This window comes from Onychostoma macrolepis, chromosome 22 (genome assembly GCF_012432095.1).
Source record: "Onychostoma macrolepis isolate SWU-2019 chromosome 22, ASM1243209v1, whole genome shotgun sequence".
Lineage (NCBI taxonomy): Eukaryota > Metazoa > Chordata > Actinopteri > Cypriniformes > Cyprinidae > Onychostoma > Onychostoma macrolepis.
In genome coordinates this window covers 283,256-303,993 of record NC_081176.1, presented here as the reverse complement: position 1 = coordinate 303,993, position 20,738 = coordinate 283,256, and the positions used below count along the sequence as shown (strand labels likewise).

Below are 20,738 nucleotides of genomic sequence, written 5' to 3'. Positions count from 1 at the left end.
CTCTGCAGATTTCACTTCTTCCTGATGCTCTGATGCTCGTCTTCACTTGTAGACTGATGGGAATATTCCAGCATTTATTGCTGAACTGCAGTGGGAGGAGCTTCACTGAAGGTGTGATTGTTGTGGGAGGAGCTTCACTGAAGGTGTGATTGTTGTGGGAGGAGCTTCACTGAAGGAAGAGCAGATCTGTAAAAATGAAAGATAAATCAGTTACAGTTTATGTTTCTGCAGTAATTCACACATTTTTAATGATATAGGTTTATCTATCTATCTATGTAAATTAAAATGTTTTTAGTAACTCACCAATTATATCTCTATCTATAATTCATTAATATATAGGCAAATTAATTAGTGCTGGGCAACGATTTATCGCAATTAATCACATCCAAAGACAAATAGATACAGTATATAATTTATTATATATATATATATATATATATATATATATATAAACATAATTTTTTTTTCTTAATTATATACATGCCTGTGTGTGTGTGTGTGTGTGTGTGCATTTATATATACATAATACATATACACAATACAAACATATTATGTACACATAAGGTACAAATAAATTACCAATTAACTTTAAATATTTTTGTTTATTGTTTTTTTTTGTGTGTTATATGAAACATGTTTTTTTTACAGACTAATGAAATAAATGCAGTTATGATTGTTACATCTTGTAACGTCACAATAGCTGGTCGTGTTGGTTGCTGAAGTGTTAACACCAATAAAATGAGCTTAATGTGGCAATTAACAGACTTAAAGTCGTCAGCATAATGAATGAGGTGAAAACAGGATCTATTGACATGAAATAAAGAGGACTTTCAGCAGCTGATAATATTGCCTCAGACTATAAACGCTAATTAAACAAGCCATTATGCAGCAGAGAATCTCAGTCTATTTTAAGTATATTATTCGCGGTTGATGGAAAAAAAAATATCATCTCACCAGACATACTGTAGTCATTCACGATAAAACAAAATGCGTTTTGGAAGATGGATTCATGATGTACTCACTTGTAATATTTGAACAAAAAAGTGTTGTTAATTGTGTGGTGGGATGACCTAAAGAGGTCAATAGTAACCAGTGATGGGAATAATGGCGTTATAAATAAACGGCGTTACTAACAGCGTTATTTTTTTCAGTAACGAGTAATCAAACGAATTACTGTTTCCCCCGTTACAACGCCATTACCTTTACTGACAATAAAATGTGGCGTTACTATATTATACTATTAGAATTTATTTTTCAGTTCATCTGAATGGATGCGCAGTGTAGCTGGGTCATTCTACAGAAACGTCCACTTTTGGTATTTTTTCAATTTTTTTGTGCAATTATTTCAAGACCATATGTATAATTTTTTGTCACTGGTGTTACCTTCTTTAGCAATATTAAAAGTTTTTATGAAATATTATTTCTAAAAAAAAAAATTCAGCACATGTAGTCAGAGTTACAGAAAAATTATGAAAATGCAAGAAATAAGGAGATTATGTTTTATTTATTTAATGTGACAGACAAAAACAGTACAGTAACACAGTACCACAGCACAGTAACACCAGTGACATACATTAGACCTGATATACTGATCTTCACTGGTGTTACCCATAAGGAAGGTAACACCAGTGACAGTAACACCAGTGACATACATTAGACCTGATATACTGATCTTCACTGGTGTTATCCATAAGGAAGGTAACACCAGTGACAGTAACACCAGTGACAATTTTCATGAAAAATGCATTTTACAAAATGTCTGCTGCAAGGTATCAAGCCACATGTTGTTAATCATGGTATACTCACTAAATTAAGTAGTTTAATCCATTTGTATTATAGTTTTTTTTTACATTTCCCTAACAATAAATATGTCACACCAGTGACATCAACTAAAAGCTTCATATGAAATCATGAGATGAATGAGAAAATTCCTCATAACTGAAAAGAAACAGTGGACTAAACATGGGCCTTTTTTCATAGATGTTTAGAAAATAGGAAGGAGGAAGTCAAGTGATGTCATCAGTGTGATTTTTTTATTCCAAAATAAAAGACTTTTGTTAAGCGGTAACACCAGTGACACGACTCCAGGGGACCACTATTTTCATTATACATTTTATAATATTTATTTGGCATTTTGTTTTATTATGCCATTTATATCATATATTTGATAGTTATGAATAGACTTTTGTATTTTAAATGGTAGAAAATCCTGTTTTTGACCTCAAAACAAAGCACTTTCCTGCTGTACATGGCTGTGGGGACGAGCAGTTTTATGGTACTTGGAATTCTATATAATTAATAAAAAATTTAAAAAATGCCACATTGATGGCTCAGGAAGGTGTAATTGTTCAAATAACATATTGTTTCATTTTAAAATATATAAAAAATTGTATCCCTAATGTGTATTTCAATTGTAATATTTCTTTAAAGTCTAGGGACAGAAAAGTGGACGTTTCTGTAGAATGACCCAGCTGTATTTGACGTACCATAAACTCTAGTGTGAAGGTGCACGCCTCGCCGTCGCTTTCTCTCATACACGCACGCAAAGAAAGATACAGAGCGAGAGAGTCTTTCATAACACGCAGAATTGACGCGCTACATGTAAACGATATCCTTTGTTGTATTTTCCTGTCAAAATAACAGAGTTCCTTCGGAATTATTCAGCTTTTAAGAACTGCCGGTTTCTCTGGTAGTGGGCCGAACTAATGCGCAAACGACAATCTCATTGGCTGGCGCTCACCTGTTATCATCACTTTTTCAGCAAATCAATTCGAGCGAACGCAGACAACGTGATTAACCTTTTCAGTGGTGAGTTTAAAATATTACAGCGGTCCCCCAGAGTGAGTTTTTTTTTAGGCGACCGTTATTTTAGAACGTTTCCCCTTAATGTTTCCATGGCGACGCGTCATGATTGTCACGTGACACACCGCGGCCACAATAACACTGTATGACAGATGGATCGCTTTTATTCCTTTTTTATTCAAAATATTAATAAACTTGCTTACCATATAATCAACTATCTAATATTCCGATTCACAAATATGTGCAAATGAGTGTGTTTTATCGTTTAAAAACAGTTCTAAATTATCTTGATGTGATCTGTAATGTGAGATGGGCGCCGCCATGTTTGTTCGCGCTGCAGTTCAGAGTCCTGTCACTCAGATTTACATCACGTAAATTCATCAATTTTTCGCGAAATACATGCAAGTAAGTGGCGGGTGAAATGGGAGAAGAATAGAGTGAACTTTATAGTTACTTACACTATGTGTATTTGATATTAATAAAACACGTCTGGAAATTATATTTGAATGGATTGTTATTGCTGCTTCCATAAACATCTGAGTGTATTTTACGAACTCTTAAATGTATTGTTTTAATAGTACTTATTTGTATTTAAATGTCTAAAGCATAAAATAAACATTATGTGGTTAAAAACACTGCATAGATGCGATTATATGACAAGTGCAGCGGCATCTCAGCGTCAGATAAAGCGCGAAAACGCAGTTTGAATTGGGCAGTTATGCGACGTCACAGAACGTTCTAAATCCCATATGTGGGACCGTACTCCCAGTGGCACAGAAATGAAAACCCCACCGTACCGCTCAAAAGGTTAATATTCATGAACCCAGCAGCTCATTAATCCTTGGTGCGTTTTATATTGATGACAAATATGCATTCATACTTGGTTATACTAATTACAAAAATTCTATCATCATATAATATTAAATTATCATAATATTATATTATAATGCTTGACTGACTGATACTAAGTGTCAGTAGATAAATAGTGTAGATTAATGTACAATGTTTTATAATAATAATTTATTCTTTTTAGTGTCCATTTCATTAATTTAACATATTTAATATTGGGGGCATCCAAAGTTATTTGACATTTGAATTTTTTTTTTTAAAGTAACGCAATAGTTACTTTCCCTGGTAATTAGTTACTTTTATAATGATGTAACTCAGTTACTAACTCAGTTACTATTTGTGAGAAGTAACTAGTAACTATAACTAATTACTTTTTTAAAATAACGTGCCCAACACTGATAGTAACCAGGCGAAAGCGGCCATGAGGTGACTTTGATCAACAGACACATTTTTATTCAGACAGGTCAAAAATATTGAAACATCACATCACCAATCTTTGATGCAAATACCCACATGAGAAAAAAATAATACTAAACAATAAATTAGAAACAACAAAAAGAAAACCAACCATAGATGGCCAAAGTTTACCTAGAAAGTGAAGACAGAAGTGCAACAAGAGCAAAACTGTTCTCACAGCAGACAAGCTCACAGCAATCACTCTGCAAACCTACAGAAAAAAAAAACAAAATAAAAACAAAGATAAGGTGATAAAACCACCACACAATCCCAGCAACCTCACCACCACCATCCACACCGTGAGGGCAACTCAGTGGCCACCGTTGGCTTAAGAAACCTAAACTGAACGTACAAAAGAAAATAATAAACAACTTAATTAACAGTGGGCAATGCAGGTGACACAAATACAAGTCAGCATCATAACACAGTCACTATTAACCCAGTTTCTTTGGGGCCTAATCTCTCCTCTGCCACTCTGTGTCCCAAATTCACAGAACAAAAGAAATAAAAAAACACTAACAAAAGTATTAAATCTAAAGTAAACGGTAACCGTGCATCCCTAAAAGGGAAAATACATTCTATTACAACAAACGAATAAAAGGATAAAAACACATCAATTAAATAAAACGCACTCACTATAAATACTACACATAACTTAAAAAAACATAAAAAGCTCCCTTTATATTAAACACAATACCTCTAACATCCACTATTGTGGACCGAGACAGTCAGGCAACAATCAGTCAGGCAATAATCCAGACACAGCACTAAAACAGAGAAGAATAATATCATTAAAACAAACTCCTAAGAACAAGGTCATCAATATTACAAAACTACTACCTCCGTAATCGGTGCATCATATGTTCTGTATTTAACATAACTGCTAGTGATGTGACGTTCGACACAGAGGCTTCGAAGCCTGTATCAAAAAAACGAAGCATCTCGCAGTGAAGCACTGTACCAGAGCTTGATTCATTTTGCCAAAACCTATGGATAGTTGCGACACCTCAACGGAAATTCTGATGGCCATTCTTGAGTTCTCTGGAAAATACGATCAGATGTTCCAGAAAATTTCAGCAATTGAAATAACAACTGGGTCAACGGCTAAGCAGATTGAGACTTCGTCTTCTACTGTTACTCAGCTTGTTACCGAGGTAGCAACGCATAAGCAGTCCCTGAAAATTGTGGCTATGGAGATTCATGAGCTCCAAACGCTAATAAAACCCTGAAGGCTGAAACTGGAGAAAGCAAGCGTTACAGCTGGAAATGGACATTAAAATTACACGGCGTGAGAGAGAAGGACAGAGAGGATGTTCGGAGAGTTGTTATTGATGTCCTTAGCAATGTAGTGCCTGGCATCAGCGATGACCTTGAAGGTGCTGTTGACATTGCACGTCATCTTGGTCCGAAAAGAGGGGATGGTTCCCACAGATAGCTGCCAGAGGCTGTAAATTCCTTCTCGACAACAAGTCGTGACTCACTGAAGCCTTTTCACCAGAACATCACCAGAGAGAAACTTTCACCCCTTGTTAAGAAAGCTAGAGATGAGGGGAAAAAAGCCTCTTTTCTCAGCTTGTTCGCATTAATCGATGGGAAAAGATTCAATTACGTTGATGTGAGATAGACTTGTCCCATGGTTAATGTTAATGGTTCATAACCATATTATCACTGTGGACATTTTTATGACTTTGACATGACTTGACTTTATCTGATAGACTTACCCTTGAAGGTTGATTACCCTAATTGTTTCACACTGAACAAACTTAGCACCGCAATGCGGGGTTAACACCACAAATACGGTGCCGGGTAAACCCCGGGTAAAATGCGGTGCTAACACCTCTGTCAAATTACAGGTGTGAAACGTGTCTTTACCCGGGGTTAAAAGCAGTGTTTAGAACGACGATAACCCGGGGTTAAGTGCAGTGTGAAAAGCCCTAAAGAGTAGCTACAGAAGATATAACAAAAAATTTAAGATTAAACAAACTCTCAAAAAGTAATTTAAAAATAGCCTATGCACGAAATATTTAACCCACCAATTAATTTTAACTTTACAATTCGTTTTTGGTAATTTTGTGTTTTATATGAAACATTGTTTATCACAGACTAATGAAATAAATGCTGCTATGATAGTTATATTTTGTAGATGACACAATTTATGTCATTCACTGAAGTCTGTTGACACCAATAAAATGAGCTTAATGTGGCAATTAACAGATCTGAAGACATCAGCATAATGAAGTGAAAACAGGATCTATTGACATGAAATAAACAGCTGATAATATCGATGAGCCTCAGACTATAAACACTCATTAAACCATTCATCAGCAGCAGATCTCACTTAATACTGAATATTATTTATCAAATGATGCAGAAAATAATATCCGTTGTCGTCAAACATTATGATTTGTCTATGAATGTAAATGATTTCCTGATAACTACATTTATAACATTAAACATTAGTTGACAGAAACACAAATAGCTCCGAACAGTGAGCTGGCACGGGCGATGACGTCATCACCGCGAGGCGAAATCAATGGCGAAATATGAAAACGCGCCAAATACCGCTTACATCGTCAAAACATCTATGAAACATCCTACCAAATAAAATTAAGTGCGAAACAAGTACTGCTGTAGCCAGCCAGCCTTCTCATGTGTGGGGTGAAATATCTGCATTTCATGCTTTATTGACAATTAAAATTGGGTAAGATTTCTGAAATGTAAACTGGGGATGTTTCTAGTTGAGTAGTGAATATATTATTTAAAATTCACTTATGATTATCTACCAGTAAAAAAAGAAAAAAACAAAAAAAGACAAAAGGACAGTACATTTTTGTTTTTAATTCGCTGTGAGTTCCATATACTACTATTATAATCAATAATAATAATGAGCGTTGTTTGTGGGTCAAACTGAACCTAGTTTTAATACTGTTCAGCAAAAATCACACCATAAAAACACAATAAATAGTAAGTACTGCAACTCGCAGAGCATAATATAACAAAAGTATGACTTTACAAATCCACAATACAAAAAAAAAGTAATCAGCGAAGCTCGCAGTGGCCTCTTTTGGTGATTATCACACAATTGCTTCGATAACCAGCCAGATATGTTAGTCTGGCTTTTTAGTTTATTTTGAAACAAACATGCTAAACACAGGGACATTTCTGGGGACAGAACACCAAAAACCAGGACTGTCCCTAGAAAATGGATGTCTGGTCAACCTAATTAAAAACAAGAGAGAGAGAGAGAGAGAGAGAGAGAGAGAGAGAGAGAGAGACACCAAAATGCAATCGATATGGCTTTTAAATGTAAACTAAGTTTAAAAAAATATATGTTCTTGATGCAAGTAAAATCAGCAGACAATAAAAATATAATACTTTGTGAAGCAAATACAGAACATAAGTCAAAGTGGAAACACATTACACGGATCTTCAATGACTTACAAGAAAACCAAGCTATCTCAAGATAATAAAACTGAAGAAATGGGCAGTTGAAAAGTTACAACAATATATCATTCATCTGCATTTTCTAAATACACTGTAAGTAGAAGATTAAGCAGCTGTTTTAAAAACAATAATGAACAGCAAGATAAAAATAATTCATTTTTAACAAGAACAATTTGAACCTGTAAAAATCTTCTACTTTCATAAATGTGTAAAAGTGATACATACACATTATAAGAGAGCTGAACATAAAATGAAACTCATAATAAAGCGTAGTGATATCATTTGATAATGTTACGCAGCAGTGCAACTTTCAGATATGGCATATCTTTGAACTGATCTGAATCTCTCAGATGAAACTGCTGATCTTGAAGATGGACGTTATTTACTGTGAAACTTTAGATGTTGTTTCTTTGTCCTGTCGCTCACTCTGGCTGGTTAGGATAGAATTTATAACTCAATGCATTAGAGTGTCATGTTTAGTGAGGCTGAAACATCAGACTTCAAGTGCTGGATCTATGATTTACTTACGGTGTTTGTTTTTTGTATGACTACATAAAGTTGATGGATGATAAAAACTCTTCCTGCATGCAGTGCAGTGATACAGTTTCTCTCCAGTGTGAATCCTCTCATGTGATTTCAGATGTTTTAACTGACTGAATCTCTTGTCGCAGAATGAACACTTGTAAGGTTTCTCTCCAGTGTGGATCCTCTCATGTGTTTTCAGGGTTCCTGACTGAATGAATCTCTTGTCACAGTATAAACACATGTAAGGTTTCTCTCCAGTGTGGATCATCTGGTGCCGTTTCAAATCTTCAGCTGTAATAAAAGTCTTCTCACACTCAAAGCACATGTGATCTCTCACACCAGTGTGTATCTTCTGATGAACTTTTAAATTCTGCAGTTCTGAAAAACTCTTTCCACACAAAGGACATGAATGTGGTTTCTCCTTCGTGTGAACTTTCAGGTGACTCCTCAGGCCTGAAGCCCATGAAAATGTCTTTCCGCATTGATCACATGGATGCAGTTTCTCTCCAGTGTGGATGTTCATGTGCATCTTAAGGTTTGCTGATTCTATGAAACTCTTCCCGCACTGATCACATGTGAACGGTTTCTCTCCAGTGTGGATGTTCATGTGCATCTTAAGGTTTGCTGATTCTGTGAAACTCTTCCACACAGGTCACATGTGAACGGTTTCTCTCCAGTGTGGATCCTCATGTGAACCTCAAGCCTCTGTTTGTGTTTGAATCTCTTTCCACACAAAGAACATGAATGTGGTTTCTCCTTTGAATGAACATTCAGGTGACTCTTCAGACTTGAAGCCCACAAAAATGTTTTTCCACATTGATCACATTCATGCAGTTTCTCTTCAGTGTGGATGTTCATGTGTACCTTAAGGTGTGATGATTGTGTGAAACTCTTCCCGCACTGATCACATGTGAATGGTTTCTCTCCAGTGTGGATCCTCATGTGTCTCTTAAGACTCTGTTTGCATGTCAAACTCTTTCCACACTGAGTGCAGGTGAAACTTTTCTTGTCTCTTCTTTTCAGTAAAGAAACTCTTTCAGTCTCTGAGCGAGTTTTTTTGCTAGTTTTGCCATAATGTTTCTGCTCTTCACTCTCCTCATTCTCCCCCATCAGATCTGAAATGAAAGTGTTACAATATAAAGTGTTATGAAAGTGTTACAAAATGTTACAATATGAATAAATCATAAAATAAATCAGAGAAATGTAAAGTGAAAGCAGAATATGCAAAGTTACAATCATTTTTATGAAATGAGGCACAATGATTAGGCTTATGCCGATAGAACATAGTATTGTGTATCAACAACAGTCAGAGATATAGCCTGTTGCTGATGCCTTTGACGATAGCAAGATGATTATTATTAGGTATGCACCAATACCGATACCGAGCTAAATACGTACACAAAATACGTACAGGTTGGCAGGTCTTTATGTGTGTGTGTGTATATATATATTGTGACGGATCGGTGGCCCTCCCCCTCATCATCATCACCACCCCGTCCCTTATTCGCCGCCCTTCACCAGGCTCCCGACTGGAGTGGGTGGATGAGAGGAGGGGCGTGGGATCAACGCGGGCTGGCGGCGTGTGATGAGGCACAGCTGGACTGAATGAAGCCTCATCACCGCCGCTGTTAAATGCCCAGCGCGCCTCTCCTCGAGAGACCGGTCTCTTCCCCCGTGCATGCACGCTGGTGTCCTCGTGGGTCCAGGAAGGTTGCGTAGAGGGACATCGCGCCACCGGAGATGTGAGCTGCAGAACCCGCGGTCCGGGAGAACGCCGCACTCGTATTACGGCCGTCGGGCCAGGATGCCGGGCCGATCAAGTCCCGCCAAAGGCCGAGGAAGAAGAGGAAGAGCCGCCGCTCAGAAGAAGCCGCCGCCCCTCGTAAACCGGACCAGAGCGGGAGCGCGTGCGGCCACCGGACTCCGCCCCTTCCCTGGACCCTTCCCCTTTGGAACACTGCCCTCCTTCACGAGCCCCGCAGCACAACGAGGACACCAGATCCCCCCGTTTTGTTGGACACTTCTTCCCTTGGACACTTTATTTTAGTAATTTTGTTTAATAAAAGCCACTGTGTCTGTCGTTGGCTCCTCCCGTCACAATATATATATATATATATAAACCCAAATACACAATACATGCATGACCACATGAGGGTTTTTCCTGGCTCAAAATGAGGCGGAGATGGTACCATCTTGATAATGTGCACACAATGTACCCTCCCCCTCAATTCAAACACTTTTTACATGAAACGTATTTTAGGTGTTATAATAATTATATGATTGAAGAAAAATGACAATTATAAAAGTTATGTTTTATTTTCTCTTACCATATGTTTTATTGTTACCAAATTCTGTGTTGTAGCATGACTAATTATTTGAACGCATAAATTAATTTATTCAAATTTATTCTTAAAATAGCCTTATAAAATATTTAATTTTTCCTCAGAAATTCTGTGTTGTGTACCTGGTTATCAAATGAAGGCATAAAATATTAATTTAATTTATCTTTAAATGATTGAAAATTTTATTTTATTTTTTTAGCAAACAAACTGGCTTTTCACACTTGAAACTGTTAACCCTGGGTCATCCTAAACCCTGGATAAGCAGAATCCCGGGTTATCTATAATCACGTTTCACATTGCTCATACTATACCTGGGGTTAACTGTTAATCCTGGGTGTTCATTAACAGACATTTCACACGGCACATTCCTAAACCCCGGTTAACATTCTTATTTGCATATTTGCGGTGTCACTGTCTCTGATTGGACGAACAGCATTTATCCTTTGCTGAAACTTCTGCGTCTTCATGAAGAGCGCAGGTCATGGATGCTTAGCAACGGCAGATGCCATGGGAGCGCAAGCTACAGCGCCTTGGAAAGAAGGAGAAAGCGGCACGCTTAGCGTTTTAAACACGTTTTTAGGCACGACATGTGAATGGCCTCATGACCCACAAAGGCAAGAAAACAAAGACAAAAGTACAAAAGAAAGAAAACAAGAAGCAAAGTATGTGAATATTTATTTAAATTTCTTTTAAGTGTGGAAAGACTAACGTTATTGTTTACTTGTACAGTAAGAATAATACCGTCTCCTATTCACTCCAGTTCACAAGCTTTCCGTTCTTTTGATATTATCTTCTCACCGGCTGCAGTTTACACGACGCGTGTTTCCTGTTACTGATGTGACCTGAGCCTCGCTGCTCAATTTCTGATTGGCTGTCTGTTACCAAGCGTCCAGCAGCAACAAGCAAACACCGCTCCGTTTCACACTGAACAAACTTAGCACAGCAATGCGGGGTTTACACCACATATACGGTGCTAACCTGCTCCAGAGCAGGGTTTCATAACCCCGGGTAAAATGCGGTGCTAACACCGCTTTCAAATTACAGGTGTGAAACGTGTCTTTACCCGGGGTTAAAAGCAGTGTTTAGAACGACGATAACCCGGGGTTAAGCGCAGTGTGAAAAGCCCTAAAGGGGATTTACTATTAATATTAAAACATGGAAGAAATGCTGGGTGATCATTCCTTAAAAAAATATATATAGTTTTTATTATTTTAGTAGTAGTAGTATGTACATTCTGCAGAACAATAGTAAAATATTTCTGCTGCAAGGTCTTCAAGTTAAACCGAACTTTTATTTTGACGGTTTGCCGTGAATACCTTTAAATTTCTGAGTGTATATGATGCTAGTTTTACTCAAATGAAACGATAAAACGTTCATGAAGTGACTCTCAGAGCAGTGAGATGATGTTCATGTATTTATGTCCTCATTGAGACAGCAGACGCTGAAATCACCACGAGCGTCCCGCACGCTTCAGTAAGTGTATAGTAAATAAACCGTGCGTCTACACCATTCATTCATACAGAAATATGAGTTAATGCTCATCAGATCACGTTAATCAGTGGAAAGTGAATAGAAATGATGATTCCGTGTAAAGTAAACATCTATAAAAAAATCAGTAGTTTTCCAAATATGTGCAGTTTTGAACTAATGGACGCTGTTCAGAGACACTTGCACGTGGCTTCCTGCCTGAGTTTTGTCGAAAAACAGGCGGCCGCCTTATAATTCTCTATGCAGGAAAAACCCTGCACATGAACTTTAAGAATCATATACTTTTTTTGTTTGTTTGTTTATATAAAACGCTCAGAGGGGTTTGACCAAACAGTTAGATGAACTAGGTTATTTACAAATCATCCAAGCTCCCGATTCCTAGCCACTAAATCTGATGAACTGCTCTATAACCTAATGGTTCTTCAGCCTCATTGATGAAGGATCAAGAATAAACACCAACCTGTTTGTTCTTCAGTGTGTTTCATTCTGCAGGGTTCTGGATCTCTCATGTTCTCTCTGTCCTTCAATAAACTCTGTCTCTGCAGATTTCACTTCTTCCTGATGCTCTGATGCTTGTACTTGTAGGCTGGGAAAAAAAAAATCCATCTATTATTATTTATCTTTTCTCTCATTAATATACAGGCACAGAAATATAGAAAAAACACATACAATTAAAAGACACCAAATATAAACAATGCAAGAATTTAAAAAGTGAAAGAATAAACACAAATAGAAATATAATTTTACAAATTTGCCAGGTACAAATAAATCACCAATGAATTGAGTTTAACATAATCTAATTTGTTTTTGTATGTTTAAGTTTTGATTTTATATGAAACATGGTTTATCAGAGATTAATGAACAAATGCTGTTGTGATACTTAAGTTGTATCTTGTAATGCCACAATAGTGGTGGTCAGTAACGAAGTAGCTTTACTTCGTTACTGTACTTAAGTACATTTTTCAAGTATCTGTACTTTACTGGAGTAGTTTTATTTTGAGTAACTTTTACTTCACTACATTCCAAAGCGTAAGATCGTACTTTTTACTTCACATTTCATAAAACACGTCGTTACTCCTTATAATACATCACGTGCTCTGAGACGCAGAAGCAGGGTCTGATTCATGAACAAACTGATTATTTTCAATGAACCTGTTAAATCGGTTCGCAAATCGCAATAAACGATTCATTCACGAATTGGAATGATCCGATTGCAGCTGTTCTCGAGTCGACAACTCACTGATTCAAATAATCTGTTTAGAGCGAGTCTCCAGTGAACTGAACTCACAACCCTGATGAGACGTCTATTTGATGTCTGCATTTACATCTGCAAGACATATTTTTTAGGGTGTTTGCTCATCTGCAATACGTCTATAGGATGTTTCCTTTTAGATGTCAAATAGACGTCTATTAGATGTCTTTAAGACGTTTATGATTTAGAATGTATGTGAAACTGACATCTGAAAGACGTCTGTCAGACATTTGTAGACAGCAGATGCTTTCCAAACCAAGAGATCTTTAACAGACATCTTGCAGATGTACGTGTGCTATCTGGGAAGTAAGAACTGGGAGATCTTGTGAGCGTGCGTGCACGTGCGCTGCGAAAAGTAAGTTACTAATGTCGAATTTTAGGATTAATTATTGTAACTGAAAATCATATTTAGGTCAAGACTGTCAGTTGTTTGTGAACTATATCTGCTGTAAAGGGTGATCTATTTAAGCCCACTGCTTGAATGCAGACAGATCAATGTCAGTGTCTCTATGTTTTAGGTCAAAAAATGAAACATTAAAATAACACAGATTAAATAAAATAACTCATGCACGTTCATATTCCCCACTGCTGTACCGTTAGCAGTTTTATTCAAATGCTACGCATTTAGCCCTATGTGACGTCTGTGTTTATATTGTTTATCAATAGTATAATTGTTATATTGTTTAGATCAATTAGCCGAGTAGACAGATATGAATGTTTATTCATAACCATATTGGAAAGTAAGTGCATATGGTTAGCTGATGCTAACTGTCTAGCTAACAAGCTTGCTTGTTAGGAAATTGTTGAGGACATTTTTAGATATAAAGTCCAAATATTTTTATTCAACCACCTAGATAGATTACACCTGAGGGAAAAAGAAAGGATGTGATGTTTAGAACATGGTAACTACAGTAATTATAAAAGTGGGAAGTGATGCCCTCTGGGGGAATTTGGCCAGGGGTGTTTTTACACCACAGACAAGGTTTGAGAAGAAAAAAAAAAAATACATTATGAAAATATATTTATTTTTTCCTAACCCCAGGTATTTTGAGCAGTAGGATTATAAAAATATATGCTAATATAAAATTAAATTAAGTAGTCTATATAAAATTGTTAAATAAATCTATCAGTAATTTTTTACACAAGTACATAAAAAACCGAGTACTTTTGTACTTTCAATCGAGTAAAATTGAAAAAGCAGTACTTTTACTTTTACTGGAGTAATATTTTATAACACATATCTGTACTTTTACTCAAGTACTTGATTTGCGTACTTGGTCCACCACTGTTTTCTTGTCTTGACAGCAATAAAATTAGCTTAATGTGGCAATTAACATATTTAAAGTCATCAGCATAGTGAATGAGGTGAAAACAAGATCTACTGACATGAATAGAGGATTGTCAGCAGCTAATATTGATGAGCCTCAGACTATAAACACTCATTAAACAAGCCATTCAGGATCAGCAACAGATCAGCTCACTGAATATTTGCTTGTAGAAACTCATTTTTATCAAACATATGAATCTGAATATATTTCGAATTTTATTTACCGCATTCATAACAGCAAAGTATTTCCCTACTTCTGACCGTTTTCTATGTGAAGATAAACAGACAATTGTCAATTGATGCTGACAATCGATTTAAATCATTAAACTCTTTAAACGTTAAGTGTTTGCAGACACACACTCAGCATCAAATCTGATGAAAATAATTCAGATACGATTCTGTAAAAATATTGCTCAAACAAAGGTGTAAATAAGTGTGAACTGTTTACCTCAAAAAACCGCCACACTGAAGCGCGCGCGCGAATGATGACGTCATCACCGCGAGGCGAAACCAACCGTAAATAATCAAAACATATCATTGCCTTTGGGTCTTTCCATACATGTTTATGATCATATTGATTGCCTTTGGGTCTTTCCATACATGTTTATGATCATATTGATTGCCTTTGGGGAAACTATGGAGCATATGTTTTAATAAAATGTCAAAAATATGAAAAAGAATTTAAAACTCATTAAGGAAGTAAGAAATATAGGTGTTTAATCATTTAATTTGACAAGCCTTTTGAAAAAGCAGGTACAACAAGGTAAAATATATGGTGCTATTATAAAATACATATGCATGAGAATTTAGAATTATAATTTACTAATATATATGTTTGTATAAAATAATTTATTTATTTATTTTAAATTATTATTATTGGTACTTCACACTCCAGTCCAGTTGGTGGCGGTAAATGCACCAAAAGTTGGTTTGCCATCCGCCATAAAACGTCATTAAAAGAAGAAGAAGATTGCCTTTCCATTGCTGCGTCCCAATTCGCATACTATCCGTCCTAAATAGTATTCGAAAATAGAATTAGTATGTCCCAAATCATAGTATGTTTAAAAAAGTATGCCAAAGATTCCCGGATGGTCATTAACTTTTTTTTTCTTTTTTTTTTTTTTTTTTTTTTTTTTTTTTTTTTTTTTTTTTTTTTTTTTTTTTTTTTTTTTTTTTTTTTTTTTTTTTTTTTTTTTTTTTTTTTTTTTTTTTTTTTTTTTTTTTTTTTTTTTTTTTTTTTTTTTTTTTTTTTTTTTTTTTTTTTTTTTTTTTTTTTTTTTTTTTTTTTTTTTTTTTTTTTTTTTTTTTTTTTTTTTTTTTTTTTTTTTTTTTTTTTTTTTTTTTTTTTTTTTTTTTTTTTTTTTTTTTTTTTTTTTTTTTTTTTTTTTTTTTTTTTTTTTTTTTTTTTTTTTTTTTTTTTTTTTTTTTTTTTTTTTTTTTTTTTTTTTTTTTTTTTTTTTTTTTTTTTTTTTTTTTTTTTTTTTTTTTTTTTTTTTTTTTTTTTTTTTTTTTTTTTTTTTTTTTTTTTTTTTTTTTTTTTTTTTTTTTTTTTTTTTTTTTTTTTTTTTTTTTTTTTTTTTTTTTTTTTTTTTTTTTTTTTTTTTTTTTTTTTTTTTTTTTTTTTTTTTTTTTTTTTTTTTTTTTTTTTTTTTTTTTTTTTTTTTTTTTTTTTTTTTTTTTTTTTTTTTTTTTTTTTTTTTTTTTTTTTTTTTTTTTTTTTTTTTTTTTTTTTTTTTTTTTTTTTTTTTTTTTTTTTTTTTTTTTTTTTTTTTTTTTTTTTTTTTTTTTTTTTTTTTTTTTTTTTTTTTTTTTTTTTTTTTTTTTTTTTTTTTTTTTTTTTTTTTTTTTTTTTTTTTTTTTTTTTTTTTTTTTTTTTTTTTTTTTTTTTTTTTTTTTTTTTTTTTTTTTTTTTTTTTTTTTTTTTTTTTTTTTTTTTTTTTTTTTTTTTTTTTTTTTTTTTTTTTTTTTTTTTTTTTTTTTTTTTTTTTTTTTTTTTTTTTTTTTTTTTTTTTTTTTTTTTTTTTTTTTTTTTTTTTTTTTTTTTTTTTTTTTTTTTTTTTTTTTTTTTTTTTTTTTTTTTTTTTTTTTTTTTTTTTTTTTTTTTTTTTTTTTTTTTTTTTTTTTTTTTTTTTTTTTTTTTTTTTTTTTTTTTTTTTTTTTTTTTTTTTTTTTTTTTTTTTTTTTTTTTTTTTTTTTTTTTTTTTTTTTTTTTTTTTTTTTTTTTTTTTTTTTTTTTTTTTTTTTTTTTTTTTTTTTTTTTTTTTTTTTTTTTTTTTTTTTTTTTTTTTTTTTTTTTTTTTTTTTTTTTTTTTTTTTTTTTTTTTTTTTTTTTTTTTTTTTTTTTTTTTTTTTTTTTTTTTTTTTTTTTTTTTTTTTTTTTTTTTTTTTTTTTTTTTTTTTTTTTTTTTTTTTTTTTTTTTTTTTTTTTTTTTTTTTTTTTTTTTTTTTTTTTTTTTTTTTTTTTTTTTTTTTTTTTTTTTTTTTTTTTTTTTTTTTTTTTTTTTTTTTTTTTTTTTTTTTTTTTTTTTTATGCTAATATAAAATTAAATTAAGTAGTCTATATAAAATTGTTAAATAAATCTATCAGTAATTTTTACACAAGTACATAAAAAAAAAAACCGAGTACTTTTGTACTTTCAATCGAGTAAAATTGAAAAAGCAGTACTTTTACTGGAGTAATATTTTATAACACATATCTGTACTTTTACTCAAGTACTTGATTTGCGTACTTGGTCCACCACTGTTTTCTTGTCTTGACAGCAATAAAATTAGCTTAATGTGGCAATTAACATATTTAAAGTCATCAGCATAGTGAATGAGGTGAAAACAAGATCTACTGACATGAATAGAGGATTGTCAGCAGCTAATATTTATGAGCCTCAGATAGGGCTGGACGATATGGCCAAAATTTATATCACGATATATTTCTTAATTTCGGTCGATACGATATAATTCCGATATCGATATGAACACTATTAAAAGAAGCCTCATAAAAACTGCCAAGAATGCCCACAACAGATGTCTGTACCTACAAACTTATGTAAAATGAATTTGCCAAGTCTATGAACTCATCCTATAAAACTATATAATATTTTAGGGGGGGAAAAAACAGCACAAATAAATTAATGTTCACCTTTTATTTGTATTTAGCCTTCATACAAACAAGAAATGTGAAATCACTGTCAAATAAACATCTCAGACTCACCTTATTAATATTAATATATTTAACTTCAAACTATAGGCTAACATACACTACCAGTCAAAGGTTTTTGAACAGTAAGATTATAGTTTTTTAAAGATTTCTCTTCTGCTCACCAAGCCTGCATTTATTTGATCCAAAATACAGCAAAAACAGTAACATTTTGAAATATTTACCATTTAAAATAACTGTTTTCTATTTGAAAATATTTTAAAATGCAAGTTATTCCTGTGATTTCAAAGCTGAATTTTTAGCATCATTTCTCCAGTCACATGATCCTTCAGAAATCATTCTAATATTCTGATTTGCTGCTCAAAAAACATTTATTATGATGTTGAAAACAGCGGAGTAGAATCTGATTCTCTCCAGTAGGAGGCGCTGTATTATGTTTTATTTTTTTCCTCTCTCTAAAAAACTTTTTTTTTTTTAATACACGTAGCTTATTTTAACCATGCAGTAAACCTTTTAAAATATCATGATAAATTACTGAAAAAATAAAAATAAATAAGTGACTTTAAACCGTTTAACTGATTATTAATCGGTCAAAATTCTTATCGGTCGGTTAACGGTTAAACGGTTAAAATGAACATCCCTACTCGGAGGAGAGAATTCATCAAATGGCAAATTTATATTTGTTTTTCAAAGCATTGAGTGCTTTGAAACGGTAATAGTGGGACTGTTAAACATTTATGCGCTAACAATTTAGTTTTTGTGACGCATAACACCGTGTTGAAGTGTCGCGTCGCGTCAAGTCTTTCTGCAGACGGAGCTGTGTAACGCGGAACATGTACCAGTCATTTAATTGACGTTATCTAATGCAAAACTGAAATTAGAGCGCGTTTAAAAACTTAAATCCGTCAGTCTTTCAGTTTCCTTCAGTGCCCATGGGCAGAGCATGCTTGAAACCAGTCTTTATCAATTCATATGGCATGCTATTTTGGGTAAATAATGTCCTAAATATTTCCAGATGTACAAAGTTAAGTTTTAATTTAGAAAGATATGTCTGAATCTATCTGTATATTCTTTTCACATTATAAATAATAAATTAATAGTAAGATAAATTCTAAACGTGTTAATTTATTCTAATGTAGTACACTGTTCATTTTAAGATGCCTTATTACTCATGTTACTCATTAAAATTATATAAATGTGTTTAATAATCAGATTAAATAAATACTTAAATTGTTTCAGGAATGCCTCCATGTGAATATTGCACAAGGTTTTATGTCTATTAACTTTAACAGTCGTTTAATTGACCCTAGAATTAAGGATGTAAATAAAAATAAGTTTATGATTTGACACCCGTATTATAGACAGCTGTCAGCATACTCAAAATTAGGGGTAATTACAATTATTTTACCATATTTACAGTCCTAATGTAAATTAAATTACTGAAATAAGTGTTTTTATTTTTATTATTCTTTTTCAATAGAATTGGCCCAGACGTTTGCAGTGTCAAGTGAAGGAAGCTCCTCCCATAAGATTGCAAACCTGGAGTCTGATGAGCGTGAGTGAGTTTCAAGAAAGGAGCAGAATGCTGAAGATGAAGCCAGAATTGTGAGTCTGTGTCATTTATATGTTATTATGTGTACAGTAAAAATTTTAAACACACAAACGAATATGAAAAATTAAAATTTAACTGGGCAGCCACACAATATCTGCTTATGCTCACACCTGGAATTTACTAATGATTAATTTAAAATATCAAAACACATAAAGCCCAAAAATGAAAACTTGTCGTCATTTCTCACTCTGTCATTCCAAACATGCAAGACTTTCATTCATTTTCAAAACACAAATGAAGATATTTTAAATGAAACCTGAGAGATTTCTGTCCTTCCATTGACAGTCTACATAACCACCACTTGGATGCTTCAAGAAGTTCATAAAGAGATCATAAAAGTAATCCAAATGAATCGAGCGGTTTAGTCACAATTTTCTGAAGAGACTCGATCGCTTTATACAATGAACAGATTGAATTATTATTTTTTTTCACATTTAAACATTGATCAGGGATCATAAACAGAAAATTTGGACTAAACCACATGATATGTATGGATTAGATCTCTTTATGAAGTTTATGAATTATCTAAGTGGTAGTTGCGTGGACCGTCAATCAAGGAACAGAAATCTTATATTCTATTAAAATATATTCCGTTGTGTTTCAAAGATAACGAAAGTCTTGGTTGAGTAAACGATGGAATTTTCATTTTTGAACTAGCCCTGTAATAAAAGAATGTGGCCATATGAGTCTTGTGCTTGTTCACTTGTGCATCACCCAAGATTCATGCTAATGCCAGGTGAACAGAGCCACTGTGTGACTACACAATCAGTTTAGCAGAATGGTTCCTGAGAGAGATATTGTCATTATTTTATTTTATTTTTTTCCCAAGAAGCCAAGTTCCTGGCTTTTCCCAAGACCTTCAAGGACACAATTTACCTCGGAATCAGCTGTAAAGGAGGATGAAACCGATGTTTAAGGTTAGACTATATTTCAGAATAAGATTATCTATATTAATTTATTATCTATATTATGTGTTCATGCATTTTTTGCTGAAGTGGTCATATCTGTTATTTAGAATGGGACAGTGATATTGCATCAGTTTGTCTCCTTCATTTGATTCCACCATCACCACAAGGCTGCAAGGGACCTGGAGAAATGTCCTCCTATCAAGCTGAAAAACATCTTCAAAAAGGTACATTTCTGTCACACTCTGCCTCAAAATATTGCCAGATGTGTTGTATATGAAAGCCTAATAAAAAATAAAATCAGTTGGAGAGCTGACCTTAATTGTTATTTTTGTCTTTGATCTGCAGGCACTAATAAGAACACCTTGATTGCATAGAAGAGACCACACAGCCATATACCTGCTCGCTGATGGGACAACGAGGAACCGTGTTCATGGATGCTACACAACTGTCGACAAGTATCTTGCTGCAGTCTTGTTCAAAGCTACCTGTCATATTTGTTAATGTCTAGGTAAATTTGATGATTTTGTGTTTTATTAACTATGTTATGTTTCCATGCAACACTTAATGAATGTGACTGACTAA

At 33.1% G+C, this 20,738-nt stretch overlaps 1 long non-coding RNA gene and 1 pseudogene across 2 annotated transcripts; one reads left to right on the top strand and one right to left on the bottom strand.

Moving 5' to 3' along the window:
- Positions 1-151: 151 nt before the first annotated feature.
- Positions 152-15,038, bottom strand: LOC131531261 (zinc finger protein 239-like; annotated as a pseudogene).
- A 3,502-nt stretch (positions 15,039-18,540) lies between these two features.
- Positions 18,541-20,738, top strand: LOC131531322 (uncharacterized). 2 transcript variants are annotated; one of them, XR_009268636.1, is made up of 5 exons: positions 18,541-18,625; positions 19,117-19,241; positions 20,081-20,165; positions 20,264-20,380; positions 20,502-20,738. It is a non-coding gene; the product is annotated as an uncharacterized LOC131531322 (long non-coding RNA). The 2 variants fall into 2 exon arrangements; XR_009268637.1 differs by having other exon boundaries at positions 20,078-20,165.